The sequence below is a fragment of the Schistocerca cancellata genome, chromosome 1 (genome assembly GCF_023864275.1).
Source record: "Schistocerca cancellata isolate TAMUIC-IGC-003103 chromosome 1, iqSchCanc2.1, whole genome shotgun sequence".
Lineage (NCBI taxonomy): Eukaryota > Metazoa > Arthropoda > Insecta > Orthoptera > Acrididae > Schistocerca > Schistocerca cancellata.
Genome location: NC_064626.1, coordinates 131,226,845 through 131,249,825, shown reverse-complemented (window position 1 = coordinate 131,249,825; position 22,981 = coordinate 131,226,845).

The window sequence follows — 22,981 nt, the reverse complement described above, 5'->3', positions numbered from 1 at the left end:
ATCCTGCCTCGGGCGTGGGTGGGTGTCATGTCCTTAGGTTAGTGAGGTTTAAGTAGTTCTAAGTTGTAGGGGACTTATGACCACAGCAGTTGAGTCCCATAATGCTCAGAGCCATTTGAACCATTTGCCTGTATGTCGCCCTTAAACTGGTACACGTCGCCCCAGATCCTATAAATGTCGTTACTCCTTTGCATCCGCATCCGCCCGCATCTCGTGGTCGTGCGGTAGCGTTCTCGCTTCCCACGCCCGGGTTACCGGGTTCGATTCCCGGCGGGTCAGGGATTTTCTATGCCTCGTGATGGCTGGGTGTTGTGTGCTGTCCTTAGGTTAGTTAGGTTTAAGTAGTTCTAAGTTCTAGGGGACTGATGACCATAGATGTTAAGTCCCATAGTGCTCAGAGCCATTTGAACCATCCGCATCCAATCAGCATTTGGATATTTCGTGTCAGCAGGGTCACTTTTCTAAGTCCGCTAAAACACTCTATCACTGCCTCCTGCAAAAGGCCGCCTCGGAATCGTCAACGTACGGGCGCGATCTTCTGCACTCTTTGTCCATACTACGTCGCGGCACTGACGGCGGCCGGTCCCGTCCTTAACACACAGTCTCTTCGATATCCTCCGACCAGCTTCTCTCGATCCACCGATCAATGTCGCATCTATTTCTCCATTATTGTACCATGTCGCCAATTGTTTCATAGAACTCAGCTACGTTCGGGCCGATCTTCCAGTCACCCGTCCTCCCCGTACAAAAGACTATTACCGTTTGTTTATGCTGTCCAACCCTTGCGACCCCATGGTGCTACAGCACCATGACATTAACTGGCGAGCGGTTTGGGGATGTGTGCATGCACCCCTTTTACCGTCGTCTGTGTCTGCACTCTGGTATGTTTTAGTCTACGGCAAATTCCCGACTAATAGTCGACTTCATCGCATAGGACTCGCCACCTCCCCACTCTGCCCTCACTGACAACTCGAAGATACCGACAAGCACCGTCTTACGTGCCCCTTGAACCGAAAAGTTTGGCTCCTCATCCAACGAATCGTGGGCTTTTACCTCCGTGCCCCAACAACCATTGTAACCCCAGATTTCTTGTTGTTGCCCCAGACATTCCACTACTCTCTTTGTGGTGTCACCGCCAGACACCACACTTGCTAGGTGGTAGCTTTTAAATTGGCCGCGGTCCGCTAGTATACGACGGACCTGCGTGTCGCCACTGTCAGTAATTGCAGACCGAGAGCCACCACACGGCAGGTCTAGAGAGACGTACTAGCACTCGCCCCAGTTGTACAGCCGACGTTGCTAGCCATGGTTCACTGAGAATTACGCTCTCATTTGCCGTGACGATAGTTAGCATAGCCTTCAGCTACATTTGCTACGACCTAGCAAGGCGCCATTACCAGTATAGATATTGAGATTCTATTAATGTATCATCAAGAGCGATGTTCTACAAATGTGGATTAAGGTTAAGTATTCCAGAAGCTACGTACTTTTCTTTATAGCATTCATTACGTATCCTGTTTCAGACCTCACGCCAGCCTGCGTGAGTTTAAGCGCGTGCCTTTAGGCTTCCTCTCATTGTGTCTAGGCTGTCTTGTCTAGACACAACACTCTTGCTAAGCACCATACGATACCCTCATCTGGTTTCGAGGACAGGCTTTAGAATACCTCTTTCAGAGTGGTCTGCATAGAGTCCTCGACTTCTGGTACAAAATTGTGACGGCGCATAGTACCCACACCCAAAAACCATCTTACCGACAAACTTTTGCTGGTTATCTCCGCAGCGTTTTCCTCTACCCCCTCAAAGTTGGGGTGTGCCATGCCTACCCATAACATGATGCAACACCCTTATCCACGTTCTGATGCATCGAAAAAGAAAAAAAGGCAGAATGTCTTATATTTTGTTGTATTTAATGTTTTTCTAATATTTTTCTTAAACTAACAATCTTTTGGAAAGTTTTAAATTGTACCTTGAAGACCTGTTGCATTGTGTATATATATGTACTGTTAGTTTGTTCAATAAAGAAAATGTGGTCAGCGCGACAGAATGTCAATCCTAAGGGCCCGGCTTCGATTACCGGCTGAGTCGGAGGTTTCCTCCGTTCAGGGACTGGGTATTGTGTTGTCCTAATCGTCATCATTTCATCCCCATCGACGCTCAAGTCGCCGATGTGGCGTCAAATCGAAAGACTTGCGCCCAACGAACAGTCTACCCGACGGGAGGCTCTAGTCACACGGCATTTATTTACATCGTATGTGTTGCAACACGTTCCGATAGTACCATCGATTAACGACTTGTCCCTGTGGTATGAATTCATGATGAACTAATCTTTCTAGTTTCAAGAAAACTATAAGCATGGCCTTGACATTTGACCTGGCCTGACGAGCTTTTTCTGGACTTGGAGAATCTTTCCCGACCCACTGTGAAGACTGAACCTTGGTCTCAACAGCATAACCGTAGACTCACGTCTCATCACCAGTTTTGATTCTTTCATAGGAAATCTCGTTCTGATCCGAAAGCTCTTCACAGATTGCGAGGGGAACGTCTTCCTGGTCTTGACTTACGAGCCGTGGGACGAACTTGGAGGCAACACGATGCATTAGAAGCTGCTGTGTCTGGATTTCATGACATGATCCAACAGAAACGTTTCATTCTTCTGCGCTCTCGGACAGTCAGTCTTCGATTGTCACACACAGTTTCATTGACATTCGTGAAATTAGCGTCGGCGATATATGTCGAAGGTCGTCCTGCGCAACCTAAGCGACGTTCGTCTTCAACTTCCGTCCGGCCATTTTTAGACCGTAAGAACCATTCGTAACACAGAGTATGGCTTAGCTGAAGCACTCACCACCGTAGTCTGCTTGCATCATTTGCTGTATGTCTGTAAAAGTTTTCTTGAGTTTCACGCAAAATTCAACACAGACGCGTTGCTGCTCTAACTTTGCCATGACGGAATTCGCAAACTGTGTGACACAACGTTCTACTCAATGCAGCACTGAACAATGACTAACAGACGCACAACAATGAAACATCCGGCAGTCACACATTAAATACAGGCGTGTGCAGGAATGCCAATCGCACTCTACTCCAAAACACCACTGGCGCGAAATTCCAAAATTTTTTTGAACACACCCCGTATGTTTCGGACGCACTTTGAAAGAGGCAGATAACCACAAAAAATGGAAACCATGTTTGGGAAGTGGAAACAAACCGAGAATCGTATGGCGTTGTTGGTTGGGTGTGTTAAATGTATTGATGTCTGTTGTTGTAGTTTTTAGTTCAAATGGTTAAATGGCTCTGAGCACTATGGGACTTAACATCAAAGGTCATCAGTCCCCTAGAACTTATAACTACTGAAACCTAACTAACCTAAGGACATCACACACACCCATGCCCAAGGCAGGATTCGAACCTGTGAATCCTGCGTAGGGCATGGTAGTGTGTGATATCCTTAGGTAGTTTTTAGTCCAAGGACTGATTTGATGGAGCTCTCCATGCTAATGTACCACGTACAAGCTTCCACATCTCCACATAACTACCGAAACCTACAAGGAGTGTTCAGTAAGTAATGCAACATATTTTTCTTCTGAAGACAGTTTGGTTTCATTCAGGATTCCAGTACAACATATTATTTCGCTTCTTTTTGGCTACAAAACCCTGCTATTCATTATAATTACGCCGCTGTTATGCGAGGGACTATATGCTCGCGTGGTATCACTCTAGTGACCGACGTTAGACGATAGCCTTCTGTATCAGTAACGTCACCATCACCCACATACTGCTTTCCGTGGAGTGCATAGTTCATTGCACGAAACAAATGGAAGTCGTAAGGTGCGAGATCCTATTTGTAGGGTGCATGAGGAAGAAGAGTCCAATGAGGGTTTGTGAGCTCTCTGGTGTGCAAAGTTCTGTGAGGCCTGGTGTTGTCATAGAGGGGGAGGAGGACTTCATTTGGATTCTGATGGCGACGAACACACTGACGCCGTTTCTTCAGTTTCTTGAGGGTAGCACAGTAAACTTCCTAGTTGATCGTTGCCCAATGAGGGCGGACATCAGACAGAATAACCCCTTCAGGGTCCCAGAAGACAGTGTTATGACCTTACCGGCTGAGGGTGAAGCTCTGAATCTTTTCTTCGGAGGAGAGGAGGTCTTGCGCCAATCCATGGATTGGGTCCTTCATCGTTGAGCAGCGAGGCGTTTGATCGTGATCCGTTGATCACCTCGAATAAGGCTGTACACACGGTCCAACATTGAAGGAGTAACAGCTGCGTATGGCCGGCCAGTGCGTGGGAGATCGGACGATGTTTGCGCGACCTTGTTCAGCGAAGAAGGACGACTCGCCCAATGACTCACCGTGCTTTTTATTCACTGACAGGTATCAGTAGACATTCTGTAAGCGCCAAGTAATACCTGCGATGTTCTGGTTTTCGGCCAAAAAAAAATTAAATGACAGCTCTCTACTTGGAACTCCACCCACCTATCGAATCTTCATTAAACTACAGGAGCTGATGCGGGAATACTGCACGATGTCGCACAACAAATTCTGCATTTTACTAACGGAAGTTAACCGTGCAACGAAAGGTTTGCATTACTCATTGTACGCTGCTCGTACATTAATTCGAACCTGCTAGCACAATTTTTACTCTCCTCACTCTCTTCCGTTACCAAATTGATTATTCCTTTATACCTCTGGATATTTCCTGTCAAATGATCCCTTCATTTATCAAGTTGTACCACAAATTCCTTCGTTAGCCAATTCAGTTCGGTACCTCATCAGTTATTCGATCTACCCCTCCAGTAATCGGCACCTTTCCACGGCATTATATTTCAAAACCTATTCATCCATGGTTTACAATTCTGCGTTTACCGTCGATACCTCTATGAATATCTATTTGTGACCAATTTGTATAACTCCTTCGTGGTCTCTCGTTTCCCTTTTTTGTGATCGTACTTTGTTTGTGCCATATTAAATGACTACCACAACTATTTATCAGTTGGCTGTATTTACGGAATTCTGTAAACAGGAGGCCTCCATTGGTTGATCTGTTGTTTTCGCTGATCGTGACCTCAAGATCCAGCTACCCCATAAATTCACTGTCTTGTACAATTGCATCCAATCTTCGGGGTGCTGGAGCAAATGAGATGTGTCTACAGTTCTTAATTTCTGGTCTGTTCCGACACCTTGAGTGCTTTTACATATCTACAGCACTCGTACATAGCAGGTAAAATAGTGAAGAATATTCAGGATGAGCCCCTCCACCTACAAAGGCTGCGGAAGGAGGTGTCTTGGTACATGGCACAAAGGCATTAAGGGTTACGAAATGGCAGATACAGCAGCCAAGGAGACATGTCGCGAACATCAGAACTTTAGTGTGCCATTCCCCTACATGCTATCACCTCACTGTTATGGAACAGAGTCGTATGTTTATGATAAGAATAGTGGCGGGAAGTCTCATACAGTAAAGTGCGGCTAGTAAAATCCACAACGCGGCCGTGATTTACGTCCTTCCAGCCTTAAAAACTTGTAACCTCCCCACAAAAAAATTCCATAACCTCGCAACAGTAAAAACAATATAATTATTTATTTCATTCACATTCAGCGTAACCTTCCAACAGTTTATTAATCCGTACCCTAGGAATAATAAAAATATGACTCACTTATAACCTTTCAATAATTGACTAAGAATTTAAACTGGTAAATTTTGGACGTTAGCAGCGCTGCGTCATGGCCCTGAAAGATCATTCTGAATAAAAAACATGAAAATTCTTACCTCAGTCAAGTCGTCGGATAACGCATATATATCTGCTCTTATAATAAATTTTTCTGGCACAGCCCAGTGCAAGGCTCGCCGATAGAGTTGTCATGTATAAAAGGAAACAACTGATTTTTCTTTACAATAATCGGGATGAACATGGATAGGAGAAATTAATAAATTCTTTAAATTGAGATGAATGATTGTCAAAAGTTAATTATTATTAAGAGATTTTTTAAACATTTACATGGGACTTGATATAACAATACTACATATGCGCGAGGCTGCTTTTACATTATGTTATATCACTCAGGGTCCGCCATCGCTCCCCACGACCGGCCGAGCCAGCTTGATACACAGGACTCATAGCTACAACTTACTCCTACTGCTACAGACACTGCTCTTACTGCATACAACACTGCTCTCTGGTCTGAGATTCTCTTATAGCTTACATATCGCAGGCAGCGCGTGAGCAATCCATTGAAATTACATCTGCTCGAGTATGCTAGCAACAAATTCCTTAATCATGGACCTCTTAGATAACCCTCCACTGGGGGAGCAAAAATTTGGCAGCGATGGTGAGTCAATTGGACTTGCCATGAGCAACAAATTTTTCTATAATCTACTTAGTTACTAAGGCTACAGTCACAGAGTATATACATTATTGATAAGTGCAGAACATGTTAAGAAATGAAGCAGAGTGCACACGCACTCAGTTCAGAACATATTAAGAAATGACAAATTGTATACGCAATGACTACAAAAAATATTAACAAATGACATAAAGTGCACATGCACTGTATAAGTCTTTAGCATTTTTACATGAACTGATGACATTAACAAATGAAATGAAGTGTACACACACTGTAAAAGTCTTTAGCATTTTTTAAATGAACTGAATACATTAAGAAATGAAATAAAGTGCACACGCACTGTATAAGTCTCTAACATTTTATAAGAACTAGGAAAGGAATGGGAAGGACAGCATCATGGTTTCAGCACAGTGGGTTGCATGTAGCTGCAATGAAAGTCCATATCTTTCTACAGAAGCACAACACCAAGTGAGACAATCTGAAGTTCTCTTTCCTGAAGTATTTATCAGTGTAGCCAAGACACTGAAATGTTGTATTAATATTCTATGTTATCATTTTGGTAGTGCATTAGGTACACCAAACAGTAGGACCATAATGACATCTCCATCGTTCAAGGTGGTGGACAGCTTGATATATCAACACCACATTCTTGTAGAATCCATACTCTTAAATCAACGTAGAATTAGTGCACAAACCAAATATAGTGCTCCATGATCATGAGGATGGACAGGACATACGGATATTGCAGTAATTGCTGGTAATTAGGTCAGAAGGTGAAGGATACATTAAGTCTCATGCTAGTCATCATTCAGAATTACACTAGTGTATCAACCGATCTGAATAATTATTGGCATTCATTGGCTATTTAATAAACATGGCATAGCATTTATGCATAATTCATCTCATTACAGTAATCATTGGGATTCATTGGCCAGTTACTAAACATAAGGCATTTATCATGCATTATTCAGAAGTCATCATTCAAAACAGAAGTTACTGAGTGTAGCATCAAGCTGCTAGTGTGTGTATATGATATCATGCCAGTGACATAAGACATATTTAAAATGTAAGACATTGGAACTAGTATTCAAGGTTTTTAGTCTAACAATGCATAGACATAATGGAATCAATACATCAAAAAAAAATTCATTATATTTAGGACTAGCAATACATCTTAAAGTGGTAGCATTATTTAGTTGTATAGTGGTAATAGTTAGGACTAGTAATAATTTTTTTGTGCTAGCAATGCATTGCATTGGGATCGATAATTAATTGCTGGGGCATGAAAGTAGTGGCTTTTGACTTATTGCTGGAAATAAGGATTAATAACGTCATTCGTCATGAGTCAGCTGTAGCAAGGTTCTGAAACAAGTAGAGTATATGTGATCACATTCATGAATGATACACACAACTGGGTAAAAAAAATGCAACTATTAGAACAGGTTTCATAATTAAGTGCTTATGGCATATTGACGTCATGAAAAGCTTCTCCTGGAAAAATTACAAAGTAGGTTATTGAGATGAAAGAAAAAATGTATATTGTGCTGAAAAGTAGTAAACTTCAAATTAAAAGGTAATGAAACGTGTACTTCGTGTGTATGTACTCTAGCTGTCTTTCCCAAAACATTCAGTCATTATACTATGCGACATAAGACATACCATCAAAAGGAACTGCAACAAATACTTAAATAACTACATAGCATTACTTGTTGTTGTTGTTGTGGTCTTCAGCCTGAGACTGGTTTGATGCAACTCTCCATGGTACTCTTCCTGTGCAAGATTCTTCATCTCCCGGTACCTACTCCAACCTACGCCCTTCTGAATTTGCTTATTGTGTTCATCTCTTGGTCTCCCTCTACGATTTTTACCCTCCACGCTGCCCTCCAATACTAAATTGGTGATCCCTCGACGTCTCAGAACATATCCTACCAACCGATCCCTTCTTCTAATCGAGTTGTGCCACAAGCTCCTATTCTCCCCAATTCTATTCAATACTTCCTCATTAGTTATGTGATCTACCCAACTAATCTTCAGCATTCTTCTGTAGCATCACATTTCGAAAGCTTCTATTCTCTATTTACCGTCCACGTTTCACTTCCATACATGGCTACGCTCTGTACAAATACTTTCAGAAACGACTTCCTGACATTTAAATCTATACTCGAAGTTAATAAATTTTTCTTCTTCAGAAACGCTTTTCTTGCCATTGCCAGTCTACATTTTATATCCTCTCCACTTCGACCATCATCATTTATTTTGCTCTCCAAATAGCAAAACTCATTTACTACTTTAAGTGTCTCATTTCCTAATCTTATTTCCCCAGCATCACCCGACTTAACTAATAGAAAATATATAAACTTCATCATTATCATCATCTGCAAAGAAAAACTTCAATATTCATATTACCATAACTTCATCATTATTATCATCTGCAAAGAAAAACGTCATTATTCATATTACTATATTCTTCATGTAACTATTCATCATCATTTATTATCATCTGCAAAAAGTAGACACTTCGTTATTCATTATTCGTATTACCATTTACTTCATACGACTATTCATAGTATAGGGTTACTTACTTCTAGCGTATTTCATCACTAAAATTAACATGTGTAGTTCTGTCTGACAGCTTGCATCAGTCGCCTCGTATTCTGAAAGAAAAATAATTAGTTAAGACTGCTATTATACGATGTGTATAGTATATTCTTGTTAACGCTTGTTAATTCTGATTCATTTACTCTTCATGACAAGGTATCTCATTTTCTTTCGTTCATTCATTCCAATTGTGAAATTTCCATTTCATAGTAAACCACTGTGGCTGTTTAATTTATTTCTTTTACACGGTATTGCTTTCTGAAAATGATGAATATGGATTAATATCTTGCATTTAAATCATATACTCATTAAATGAAAACTTGTTTCTAGTGATACGACTAAGCATACAGCATACCATGACAGAATACGTATTAGGTCAAAAACACAGACAGTTTTCAAGTGCGAAAATATACACACAGTATCATAATGTAATAGCAAAAAATGTACAATAGTCCAGATATTGAGATATCAAAAGGAAAAATGTCAAAGTCAACTGGTATTTGTTACATCTTTTCATATCATTTCATAGTGCATACAGACAAAATTCTACTTTCGTTAGGAAAACAATAAAACATACACAAAAAATGGAAAATGTGCACGGTCTGATATATAACGACAAGAAAAGCGACCTGCTAACCTTACCTTGACGGGCACTTGCCAAGAAAAAATATGATCATCATCAGTAAGTAGTCACATAGATATAATTGCATAAGTGGTCATATAAATATCAGGAAATGGCATTACAGTGTGAGAAATTGGAAATATGGTGATTGCCCTTGCTTTTTCTGGTTCTCAAAGCTTCAACGTGTACTACATTAGGGTGAGGAATGCTGCGAATTCTATATGGCGTGCGTATAGAAGCTTAAATTTACCGCATCTACTTTTTCCTCTGTTGGATAAATAGTGTATGCGTACTAATATTTTCTGTCCAATGTGAAAGTCACGGCGTGTACAAATCTGTTTTAATGGCATCGGGATCCTGTATTAATTCCAATTGTTCAAGTCTGTTGGTCATGGTCTGAAAGTCCACTGTATATTTATTTTTCAAAGTCTGAATATTAGTATCTGTTTTTGTTTTTAGATCGGACATTTCACCATGCAATTCAGTGTTCAACTGTTTGATAGTTTGATTTCGTCTGATACTGTAGCAATGTTGTTGTCTACGTATGTTTTTGCTTTCGTAAATAACTTACGCTTATCTTTTTGTCTCTGTACAGTAATTGTTTCCAAGACTTGTTTCTCTACTTTATTCTGTTCCTGTATAAATTTACGGTAACGTGTTTCAATTTCTGTAGATGGTGATTAAAACGTTCGTCAATTTGGCTGTTCTGTTATTCGAATTTCTTGTCTAGTTTCGCATCCAGAATGCGTGAATGTTATGCTGACATTAATTTAAACTCGTCGCGTAGCTGTGTTGCGTTTTCTGAAATTGTTTAGCAACTGCACTAGTTTCATCTCTAAGTAATTTTGTTGTGACTGCATGTGTGTTATATATTTCTTGTGCAACGGATCTAATTTCTTCACTACTATTCCTAGCACTAGCCTTGGTTTCATCACATAACTGTTTTTTAGTTTCGTTACATTGCTCGGCAACGGCTGTAATCTGTTCAGTAAGCTGTTCAGTAGAGGTGTCAAGTTTTTCATTAATCTGTTTGAGATTTTCATTAAGTTGTCTGTAATTGTTGTCTTGTTTTTCATTCGACTGTTTGATGTTTTCATTAAGTTGTTGTTTAAGATTTTCATTATTTTCATTAATTTGTTGACTGAGATTTTCATTAAGTTGTAACAATAATGCCATAACTCGATCCATGCCAAAATTAGCTGCTGTATTCTCTGTGCTGTGTGATGGTGTATCTGCATGTGTCACGTTTTGTGTAACCATTTGGTCATTGTCTGATTCACAAAAAGGTTTGCCAGTCGGATGTGCACTGTTGGTCACTACATCGGAATCAAATAAATTTGACGTGTTTTGTGTATATTGTTCACCTTCGTTATAAACATTTATTTGTTCACTGTGTAAATTTTGCAAATCACGTGTATCAAACTGGGCAGCGTTCATTGTAACGGAAAGTGCTGCATCATCAGTTGTCGTTAAATTTACAGCGGACACAACTGAATTTGTTTGCTCATCATTTAGATTAGAATCATTACTATTGGTCAGTTCGCACTGATTGTCTGTAGCTGGAGGATTATCATCAAGACACTGAGTGTCGCTAGTATTATCAGTCAAATTATTCAAGTCGGCTTTCTCACTCATTACGGATCGCGATGTACTGTTAGCAGTTTCTCGCGTCATTTTCACAAGTCAACGATATGCAAAAATCAAATAAAGACAAAGAAAAAATGGAACAAATACAGTGACAACAAAGAGCAATAATATGCCGATGATCTGTGAAAGAAAGTGAGACAAATCAGTAAATGCGTTGCGCCAGATGCAAACTACATTTAACAATAGTGTAAATAAGAGCAGATATATGACTACTTCTCAGAAATTCACAAAGAAAATACGATCCTGGCCGGTTGTCGAAAAGTGTAACCTCCCCACAAAAAAATTCCGTAACCTCAAAACAGTAAAAACAATATAATTATTTACTTCATTCACATTCAGTGTAACCTTCCAACAGTTTATTATGCCGTAACCTAGGAATAATAAAAATATGACTCACTTATAACCTTTCAATAACTGACTGTGAATTTAAACTGGTAAATTATGGACGTCAGCAGCGCTGCGTCATGGCCCTGAAAGTTCATTCTGAATAAAACAATGAAAATTCTTACCTCAATGAAGTCGCCGGATAACCCATATATATCTGCTCTTATAATAAATTTTTCTGGCACAGCCCAGTGCAATGCTCGCCGATAGAGTTGTCATGTATAAAAGGAAGCAACTGATTTTTCTTTACAATAATCGGGATGACCATGGATAGGAGAAATTAGTAAATTCTTTAAATTGAGATGAATGATTGTCAAAAGTGAATTATTATTAAGAGATTTTTTTAAACATTTACATGGGATTGATATAACAATACTACATATGCGCGAGGCTGCTTTTACCGTATATTATATCGCTCAGGCTCCGCCATCGCTCCCCACGACCGGCCCAGCCAACATTCATGGACGTCTTACAACTGCATGAGTTCATTCTCACACTTCTTCGCAAGGGCTGCAGTCCTATGACGCATTGCTTGTTGCTCCGTAGAGAGGTCCCTCCAGTGTGAGGTGCTTCTGGCGTGCAGATCACGGTGCACCATATTTTGGCAAACTGCTTGTTATTTTCAGACCACAGGACATCGCTCACTCCCCGACAGATTTGTCCTCTAGATTAATTGACAATCAAACGAATGTGGTACGGCATTTAAGGTTTTGTGAATTGTCCTACTTGTTCCCTAAGATTTTAAGATAAGTTTTTAATGTGTGAGTACGATGGTTGTCTCACCTCACCTCATCGTGTTTGTTCTAAGTGGTCAGGCAATCACATTCCCTTTGTAGTTATTTTAGCTCTACTCTTGTATTAGTTGTTTTAATTGCTAGTTTTAGCACATTTCACCGATGATACCACGTTATCTTAAGAGATGTGAGATAATGTGATTGTGCGGATGACCGTGGGGTGAAGTTCGGAGTGATTGAGTGTAATTCTGTAGGACTTACGCCTCCTTGTTTTATGACCTTTTTACCACTTTTAACTACACTCCTGGAAATTGAAATAAGAACACCGTGAATTCATTGTCCCAGGAAGGGGAAACTTTATTGACACATTCCTGGGGTCAGATACATCACATGATCACACTGACAGAACCACAGGCACATAGACACAGGCAACAGAGCATGCACAATGTCGGCACTAGTACAGTGTATATCCACCTTTCGCAGCAATGCAGGCTGCTATTCTCCCATGGAGACGATCGTAGAGATGCTGGATGTAGTCCTGTGGAACGGCTTGCCATGCCATTTCCACTTGGCGCCTCAGTTGGACCAGCGTTCGTGCTGGACGTGCAGACCGCGTGAGACGACGCTTCATCCAGTCCCAAACATGCTCAATGGGGGACAGATCCGGAGATCTTGCTGGCCAGGGTAGTTGACTTACACCTTCTAGAGCACGTTGGGTGGCACGGGATACATGCGGACGTGCATTGTCCTGTTCGAACAGCAAGTTCCCTTGCCGGTCTAGGAATGGTAGAACGATGGGTTCGATGATGGTTTGGATGTACCGTGCACTATTCAGTGTCCCCTCGACGATCACCAGTGGTGTACGGCCAGTGTAGGAGATCGCTCCCCACACCATGATGCCGGGTGTTGGCCCTGTGTGCCTCGGTCGTATGCAGTCCTGATTGTGGCGCTCACCTGCACGGCGCCAAACACGCATACGACCATCATTGGCACCAAGGCAGAAGCGACTCTCATCGCTGAAGACGACACGTCTCCATTCGTCCCTCCATTCACGCCTGTCGCGACACCACTGGAGGCGGGCTGCACGATGTTGGGGCGTGAGCGGAAGACGGCCTAACGGTGTGCGGGACCGTAGCCCAGCTTCATGGAGACGGTTGCGAATGGTCCTCGCCGATACCCCAGGAGCAACAGTGTCCCTAATTTGCTGGGAAGTGGCGGTGTGGTCCGCTACGGCACTGCGTAGGATCCTACGGTCTTGGCGTGCATCCGTGCGTCGCTGCGGTCCGGTCCCAGGTCGACGGGCACGTGCACCTTCCGCTGACCACTGGCGACAACATCGATGTACTGTGGAGACCTCACGCCCCACGTGTTGAGCAATTCGGCGGTACGTCCACCCGGCCTCCCGCATGCCCACTATACGCCCTCGCTCCAAGTCCGTCAACTGCACATACGGTTCACGTCCACGCTGTCGCGGCATGCTACCAGTGTTAAAGACTGCGATGGAGCTCCGTGTGCCACGGCAAACTGGCTGACACTGACGGCGGCGGTGCACAAATGCTGCGCAGCTAGCGCCATTCGACGGCCAACACCGCGGTTCCTGGTGTGTCCGCTGTGCCGTGCGTGTGATCATTGCTTGTACAGCCTGAAAGGTGGCTACACTGAGCCACAGCGCCAGAAATCGCGCCAGAGAGTATTGTTCCGCCGCCTCCACTGGCAGTGCTTATTGAGACGTAGCGGCAAGCAGTTCTTACCGAGAAGTTGTGGTGGACACTGCTTGTCGTGAAGTCAGAGTGAGATGCGGTAGTGGAGAGTGTTGTTCCATGTTTATGCAATTATTTGATGGGAGAGATAGCAGATGTTATTCCAATGGAGATATTGTAATGATCTGAGTGCTTTTCGTCAATATATATGAAGGTAATAAGTATTATGTTGTTTTATTATTGGAGTGTCCTGAAAAGTATGTCAGTACAGGTTCAGTCAACAAAGCATCTGGCGTGTGTTCTTGTATTAGAGTGTAATTTTGGTTTTCTTGCACAATTATAGTATTTCTAATTTTCTTTTATCACGTCAGTATAAATGGTATTTAAAATTTCTTGTCTTGTTGAAGAAGAACCGTGCCAGATGCGTACGTTGAGCCATACTTCCACACACAGAACAGCTACACTTGTGCTATGTTGGCTTCGTAGATTTTATAGTTGCTGGGGACTTAATTAATTAACTGTTTTAACGAAAATTTTCTTACATTCTTTGTTGTCATTCTAAGCAGTCAGATTGCGTACTAAAACTAGTCAGGGCCAGCCGTTTACGAAACAGCGTAATCGGACATACAGCGACAGAAAATTAAAAAGTATTTGCATTGCATTCTTATATCTTTATTATAAGTAAGCCCCCATGCAAGCCCTCTCGCAGTGTCCGGAGCAAGTATGGTGGGTCTGACACACCGGTGTCAATGTGTTCTTTTTTCCATTTCCAGGAGTGTACATTCGTTGTACAAATTTTCGTATGGGCGCTGACAACTTCGCTGTTGAGTGTCCATAAACCGCAAACCCACACACAAGAAAGAAATCGTGTCTTTCTCCAGTAACATCTGATGGAACAGAATCGAATTCTGCTGCCGAAGATTCCCACTGGCCGATGCAGTTCGAGGCTTTCCACCCGCAGCGAGGTACGCTCATATTTCCTTGTTTTGGCAAAGATACCTCGTCCTAGCAGAAAAAAGCCGAGGCGTGACTGAATGTCTCTGGCCAAAGAAGTGACGTATACCGAGTGTGGAACAATCCTGCGTTACCTGAAAGGCGCACATTGCAAAACAGCTTTATTTCACGCTTGAGTATCCTGGATTTCAATGCATCCGAACAATTCCCTGCATTTAAAACGAAGGAATATAATGCATCGAAAGAAGCGTAAGGATAAACACAATGCCAGAAGTCCAGCCAGTACCATAAAATGCAATCTGATCCACTGAGAAGGTTAAGGCTTGGGTACTGGACAAGTAACAGATGATACCTAACGCCAGAGATAAGGAAGCTCGTCCACCATGGAAATGTCATCAGTCAGGGTGTTGTTCTTGCGACTCAACACTGGAAATCACACATTTGTCTCATATGTGTAGTACAGTGGCCAGCAAGTACCTCTGTGGAAGTTCTTAAGGAAGAGATGGTGAGGCAGGGATAGACAGACAGGTAGACAGAGAAGGGTAGGAGGGGGTGGGTTGAGAACTAGGTGTTTTTGGATAACCGATGATGTCTGATACAAGGGCATTAAAACAAGCCAGCTTGTAAAAATCCATCTTCAAAATTAATATAGTTTCAAGTGATAAATGAAAACAAAATATAAAAGACGCGTTTTAGCTTTCAGGCCTGAAATAGGAGAAAACTTTCTACGATAGTTTTAGAGAAATAAATCGTGACCTGCTGGTAGCTGCACATACGTGTCGAAACCTACTTCGACGAACAGAAGAAATAAATATATTATGTTTTTCAGAATACGGAGTGTGAGGTTAAATCGAAGGGCAACTCACTCTTCTGCAACAATCATCAGGAATCTGACGTATTTTGCACTCGTCGGTAAAGAAAAATACGCGCATGATCCAGGTGTCATTCCAGGTGTTCCCTTATCCACCTTCTTCACGAAACATAGCGCTGGGGTTAGTAATGGACTCCTAGAGGCAAGCCGGCCGGTGTGGCCAAGCGGTTCTAGGCGCTTCAGTCTGGAACCGCGTGACCGCTACGGTCGCAGGTTCGAAACCTGTTTCGGGCATGGATTTGTGTGATGTCCTTAGGTTAGTTTGGTTTAAGTAGTTCTAAGTTCTAGGGGACTGATGACCTCAGATGTTAAGTCCCGTAGTGCTCAGAGCCATAGAGCCTAGAGGCAAAATTAGTTGGATGGTTACCATTATGTACTGTCTGCGTCGACACTGTTCCCACCCTCTCCTCCCCATCACAGTTCCCGTCAAAACGGCAGCAAACAGTTCTATTGTATTCTCCGCAATATACCTAGAAGCGATAGTTTGCAGGTATGGATCAACAGTCGATGTTGCCGACTGTGCTTTAACGCTGTGAGGAAGAACTTCCGATGTTTTTGGTCTCACGATAGCGTTTGAACGTTCAACAATTTTCGACAGTGGTGATCATTAAATCTAAATATCGCTCAAGTCTTCATAACATCTATTGTGCTATGAAACATTAAGCCACGTTTAGAGATATTGTACCCGAATAAGCCGTCTCATCCACCGCGTTTAAGGCCATTCACCTTTTCCAACTTTCAATAAAATATTCATCGCTTTACCCAAATCATGCGGAATATATTAATTAGCAGACGATTCAATAAATTAGTATCAACTTCTTTTCGAACGTTTCCAATGTTGCTGTTTTAATTCACCATTTTAATCGTAGTTTGTTAACTGCCAGTGGTTAAAAACTAGCAATGAAATTGAAATCTCCCAAAAAATTGCCTTGATACAAATGCTATGGTAGTGGAGATCATTATAAAGAGAAGGTTCCCTCGAAAGTAATAGTACAACATCTGAAAAGCGTACATGCATCGAATTTGTTATGAAAGTGGTAGATACGTATAAGACCTAAACAATCATGAAGGAATTAAATAGTGTCTTTCATAACTAGAGCAGCAAAATAAGATGTTTGCATTTCCTTGTTGAAAGTTGGTACAAAAGCACTGTGTCCTGTTGTATTATTGCACTGCTAGTAATTTGACCAGTCTCCACGTAATTACCTGAAAAATTCTCTTCGGCAAAGATTTTTAAGGTTTAAAATTCTCACAGAGAATTTTTTGTCCGCTCTTCTCGTATCGCTGTTTTTCAGCTCACATACGGCCTCAAATTGCCTTCCATTGCGATAAATACGTTTTGCAAGTATTTCCCAAAAGTATCCTACGGGGTTCAAATCCGTATCTCTATATTCAAAACACTTTTTGGATGTTCCAGAAACATTCACAGATGCGGATCTTGTAACATTACACTTCCGTCTCCTAGGTCCTTATACATTCTAATCAGTTTTGTCTCTAGAATCTCAGTGTACATGTTACAGTTCATTTTCGTGTTCAGCCATGCGGTGCGTGACTTACCTTTAGCGCAGAGGGTTGTCCCAATCATAACACTTCCACCACCAAAATTTCTGCTCTGTTCACAGGTCATGCCAATAACACTGAAACCCATCCGACCCATCTAAATTTAACTTCTTCACATCACTGAGGATCACTTTATCCCATTGTAGTGTCCATGACATACGTGTTACAGCCCACTTTGGAGTAGCCTGTTTATATTTGGGCATTAGAGCAGATTTTTGCTATCGTTTCATTTGGCAAAATTTGTACTACACCTCTGGCAGTTACTCGCAACTGTAAATTAGCAACAAGCTAAAAAGAGTAACGGTCACAAATCAGACGTAATTTACTGAAGAAATTTTGCCACTTTCAGTCAACAGAAACATACGGTTACACATATGACAATAAAACCTGTTTCAGTGTAGAACTTTTTCGTTGCATAAACGAGCTATTACTGCGCCAGTATCTTCAGAAAGAACGCACAATACATAGTGATTGTTATTCGACCACATTAGTTCCTCAAAATAGCTTTTTTTTATCTTCAGCTCTATTCCACCAGAAGAGAATGACTACTTAGTAATATGAACACCCCAAAACTCACACAGAGGAAATGTGACATGGGGCAAGTTCGACTTCACATACGTAGAACGCACCTCTTAATTTATCAAAAGCGTCCAACACAATAGCTGTTTACACAAGAATGTCATGAGCAGACCAAGTACTCACGAAAAAAAACTTATTTCTGAAGACAACGTACAAGTTGTGATAAAAAAAAAACATAATACATACTCATGCAGCGCATCCATGACATTTTAGTACACACACGTAATATGCGTTTAACATATATTTGGATCATATTATTCAGAAATGTTTGAAACCAAAAAGAGAAGTGCGGATTGGTGGTAGTAGGAGAGAATGTATTCGATTTGTGGATGACAGTGATATAGGCAGAGATGGGCAGAACAATGTTTGGAATGTTAAAAGAATTAAATGAGACGTTTGAGGAATTCGGGATGAGAATTAATGAGAAAAGGGCAAATATAGTGAGGGCAGGAAGACACAGAACAAGTTAGCTATTTCAAATACCTGACAAGCATAATTGCAGAAGACATGAGGTGGAAAAAAGGAGGTGAAAACGCCTGTAGCAATTGGCAAGCAGGCATTTAATAAGCCGGCCGCGGTGGTCTAGCGGTTCTGGCGCTGCAGTCCGGAACAGCGGGACTACTACGGTCGCAGGTTCGAATCCTGCCTCGGGCATGGGTGTGTGTGATGTCATTAGGTTAGTTAGGTTTAAGTAGTTCTACGTTCTAGGGGACTTATGACCTAAGATGTTGAGTCCCATAGTGCTCAGAGCCATTTGAGCATTTAATAAGAAGATGACGTTTTTCGTGGGTGCTTGGACAGGGACCTGAGGAAGAGGCTAGAAAAGTATTTTATATGGAGCGTGGTACTATACGGAACTGAGACACAGACACTGAGGAAAGAGGATGTAAGAAGAATAGAAGCATTTGAGATGTGCATTAGGAGGAGGATAGAAGGGATAAAATGAGTAAACAAAATGAGAAATAGGAGGGTACTGAGAAGGGTAGAGTCAGAGAGAGAAATTTTAAAGGTAATCAGGAAGAGGATACACAACTGGCTTGGATACTGGATGTTATGGGATTGTTTACTGATGGGTGCTATGGACGGAACGGTGAACGGCAGATAAAGAAGATGACGCAGAAGATACCACATGATGGATAATATAAGGATGGAAAACAATTATGAGAAAACGGAGAGAGCAGCAAACAAGAGGACTACATGGAGAGATAATTGTGAAGATCTGCCCTCTAGCACAACGCTGATGACGATGACGCACGTAGTATATCGTTTAGCGCGAGGATAAATGAATTACCAGCAAAATTAAGCGAGTAAACTGAATTTAACGTTGACTGATACACTGTGACACAGAAAATAGCATCACAGTTTAGAGGTAAAAAACAGAGCTGCTGTATTGGAGTAATTTCCACCCTCAGTTTACTGAATTAACGACTCCGTCTCTAATTTATCTCGTAAACACCGCTACTTTGTTAACCACTACCCTTTATTTGAAAACGGCAGCCCTTTGTTATTTTTGCTCTGTTTTCGTCTCTCAGATCTTTAATTTATTTTGCTGACGTACATTCGTGAGCAATCGGTAAAGGGACACCTACCTCGTTGCTTGCAAGCCCATTTGCCCTGATGACAGCGGTACAATCTCGTGCGGTAGAGTCCACAAGACACTGACAGCGTTCGTGACCCATCCTGATTCAGAACACAGCTGAAACCGATTGGTCGAGCTTGGTCCAAGGCGAACACAAATCGACCCATATCTTCCTTCATGTACTAGATAGGACGGAGGTCAGCTGATGCCCTCACAGCCACTGTGTCCCTGGAGTATTTTTCAAACCACTCCAATTCATCATTGATTGGGTACCACATGTCTATAACCGATTTAATTCCGCAGCCTTGGATAGTCTGAGCTAGTGTTTATAATGAAACTGGACCCCCACGAAAGGTGTCTGTTAAATTAGCACTTTCGTTTTCCTCGCATTATATCTCGTTTTCTGTGGGCCGCTATGCTTACATTTCCTATACTCTATTCAGTATGCTCTAACTGGTTTCGATCAATCGATACATCCTCTGAAGCAACCTCTTTGCTTGGTCGCTGTGACAATTTCAAGTCTTTGGCATGTCGGTTGGTTCTCGTTCAATAGAATTCTACTATGTGGGCTTCCTTATTTGAAGGGGATTCAGCCATTTTGTTGTATTCTGTCTCTTCTGTTCTGTTCCTTTATTTGTTATTACTCTGAACGGACAAGCATTAAAGGCTTTGTTCTGTTTTGTGACGTGGAAAGGAAGACTACCTTGTTCCAACGGATGTTCGAACTATGGAGCAGATACTACAAGGTGCACGGACTGGCTAAGAGTATTACAATTTATAAGCTGTGGTGAGGTTCAGTTTTCGTGGCGAAGTAGTTTGGCACTATTTAGTGACGAATACTCCGCAAGCAGGTACCGGGTCGCATGCTTCTGAAAAAGCAAATGGGGGCTCATAGGCCGTTTTGTTTAGCTACACTGAAGCTGGTCACTGCACCTCTCATTATCTCTCATGGATTATATTGCTTCGTGGTAAAGTACGAGGGTGAGTCAAATGAAAACCCTAACTATTTTTTTAAATATTATTTATTGTGCAGAAGTGGTACAAAGCTGTATCACTTTTCAACATAATCTCCCCCACGCTCAATGCAAGTCCTCCAGTGCTTACAAAGTGCATAAATTCCTTTAGAAAAAAAGTCTTTTCGTAGTCCGCGCAACCACTCATGCACCACGTGGCGTACCTCTTCATTAGAACGGAACTTCTTTCCTCCCATCATTCCATGTAGGCTTTCACGGCCGGCGTCTTCATCAATAAACACTTCCGGGCTAAGTTGCCGTGGTCGATCTGTAGAACTTCTATTACCTGAAGATTCGTTCTCAACTACGGAGAACATCTTCCGAGGTGAGTCAACGACGTTGCCTCACCCCGGAAGATGTTCTCCGTAGTTGAGAAAGAAACGTCAGGGAGAAGAAGTTCTACAGATCGACCACGGCAACTCAGCCCGGAAGTGTTTATTGATCTTCTTTCCTCCCATTTCGTCTTTGAGTGGTCCAAACATATGGAAATTGTAGTGGACTGACCCGACAGCCAATCCACTATGACTTTGTAGCCGAATAGCACGCGTTAAGCTCACGCAGACTGGCGTGAGGTCAGGAACAATTAAAGGAGTTGAGTATAATAAATAAAGTACGTAGTTGATGTAATACTTAACTTTAATCCATAATTGGTGTACACCGGTTTCATGGTTCATGCTTCATTAGATACATAGCAAAGGATAAATGTCGCCTTGCTAGGTCGTAGCAAATGACGTAGCTGAAGGCTATGCTAACTATCGTCTCGGCAAATGAGAGCGTATTTGTCAGTGTAGCATCGCTAGCAAAGTCGTCTGTACAACTGGGGCGAGTGCTAGGACGTCTCTCTAGACCTGCCGTGTGGCGGCGCTCGGTCTGCAATCACTGACAGTGGCCACACGCGGGTCCGACGTATACTACCGGACCGCGGCTGATTTAAAGGCTACCACCCAGCAAGTGTGGTGTCTGGCGGTGACACAACATTCCTCCCCCGCAAATCGGCGAACGGTTCTGTTATAAGGCTTCCGCCCGCCGTGGGGAGGACCCCATGTTGACGTATGCGACGACGTGGGGAGCCTAACAACAGGCGAGGCTGTGCCACCCGCACCCTGCCATTCGGTCCGAGGGGAGCTAGGAAACGCCTGAAAACCTAGTCCAGGGTGCACGCCAACATGCGGTGTATGCGCCCGAAGATAGTCAGGAGGGGACGAAGGGTCGACCTCCATCGAGTCGGAGCACCCGACGGGCGAAGACGACAGATGGTCCGGAGCGGGCAAGAGTTCCATGGCGGAGGACAACTGGTCACGGGAAGCGATCGGCGGCGCATGACCCAGGCAGGCGCCCGGCGGTTGCAGCGACGCGTTCACTGCGGGCGTCGCCGGCGAGAGAACAGGCGGCGGCGGCGGTGGCTGCGCGTCGCCATGGGGCAAAATGGAAGGCAGCGTCGGTAACACCTGGGGATGAGGTGAGCCAGTAGATGGGTCCCCAGGGCGCTGTCCGGACGGCACCGTCGCTGAAAGCAGACGGGGAGCGGCAGAACCCAGGCGACGACAGAGGCGCTGCTGATTGAGATGCCGACGCACCAGAGTCCCCCAAAACCAGATACATAGCGCGGCGGAGGCAGCGAAGAATGCGCCCTGCGAGCCAACGCCGTGAACCTCGATAGTTGCGAGAGTATACAACGTCGCCTGGGGCAAAAGCAGGTGTCTGCCGCTGCACAGGAACCTGATGCGGCGGATGTAGCAAAGACATCAAGGTTCGATGAGGGCGACCGTGAAGCAACTCAGCCGGCGAGCGACCATCTCGAGGCTGAGAGCGATACGAGGACAAAAAGAGCAATAACGCGTCCTCCCGAGAATGCGACTCTTTCAACTTCAACATCTGTGACTTGAAAGTCCAGACCAAACGTTCAGCGGCACCGTTTGACTGAGGCTAAAACGGCGCGGACGTCAGATGTTGAATACCATTGGCCTTGCAGAATGACTGAAATTCTGCGGACATGAATTGTGGGCCATTGTCGGAAACAATAGTCTGTGGCAAACCTTCAATGCAAAAGATAGCAGATAACGCTTGGATGGTGGCAGAAGACGTCGTGGAAGACATCCTGACAACAAAAGGAAAATTACTGAATGAATCGACCACAACCAACCATCGAGCATTCCAGAATGGACCAGCAAAATCGATGTGTAAGCGTTGCCAAGGGGAAGTGGCTTTTGGCCATGCAAAGAATTTCCGCGGTGGTGCGGATTGTTGTTCGGCACACGCCATGCAAGAAGAGCTCATTTTCGTAATCGCAGCATCGATTCCGAACCAAGTACAGCGCTGACGAGCAAGTTGTTTCGTTCTCACTATACCCCAATGTCCTTGGTGGAGAAGCCGTAAGACAGATGACTGTAATGAAC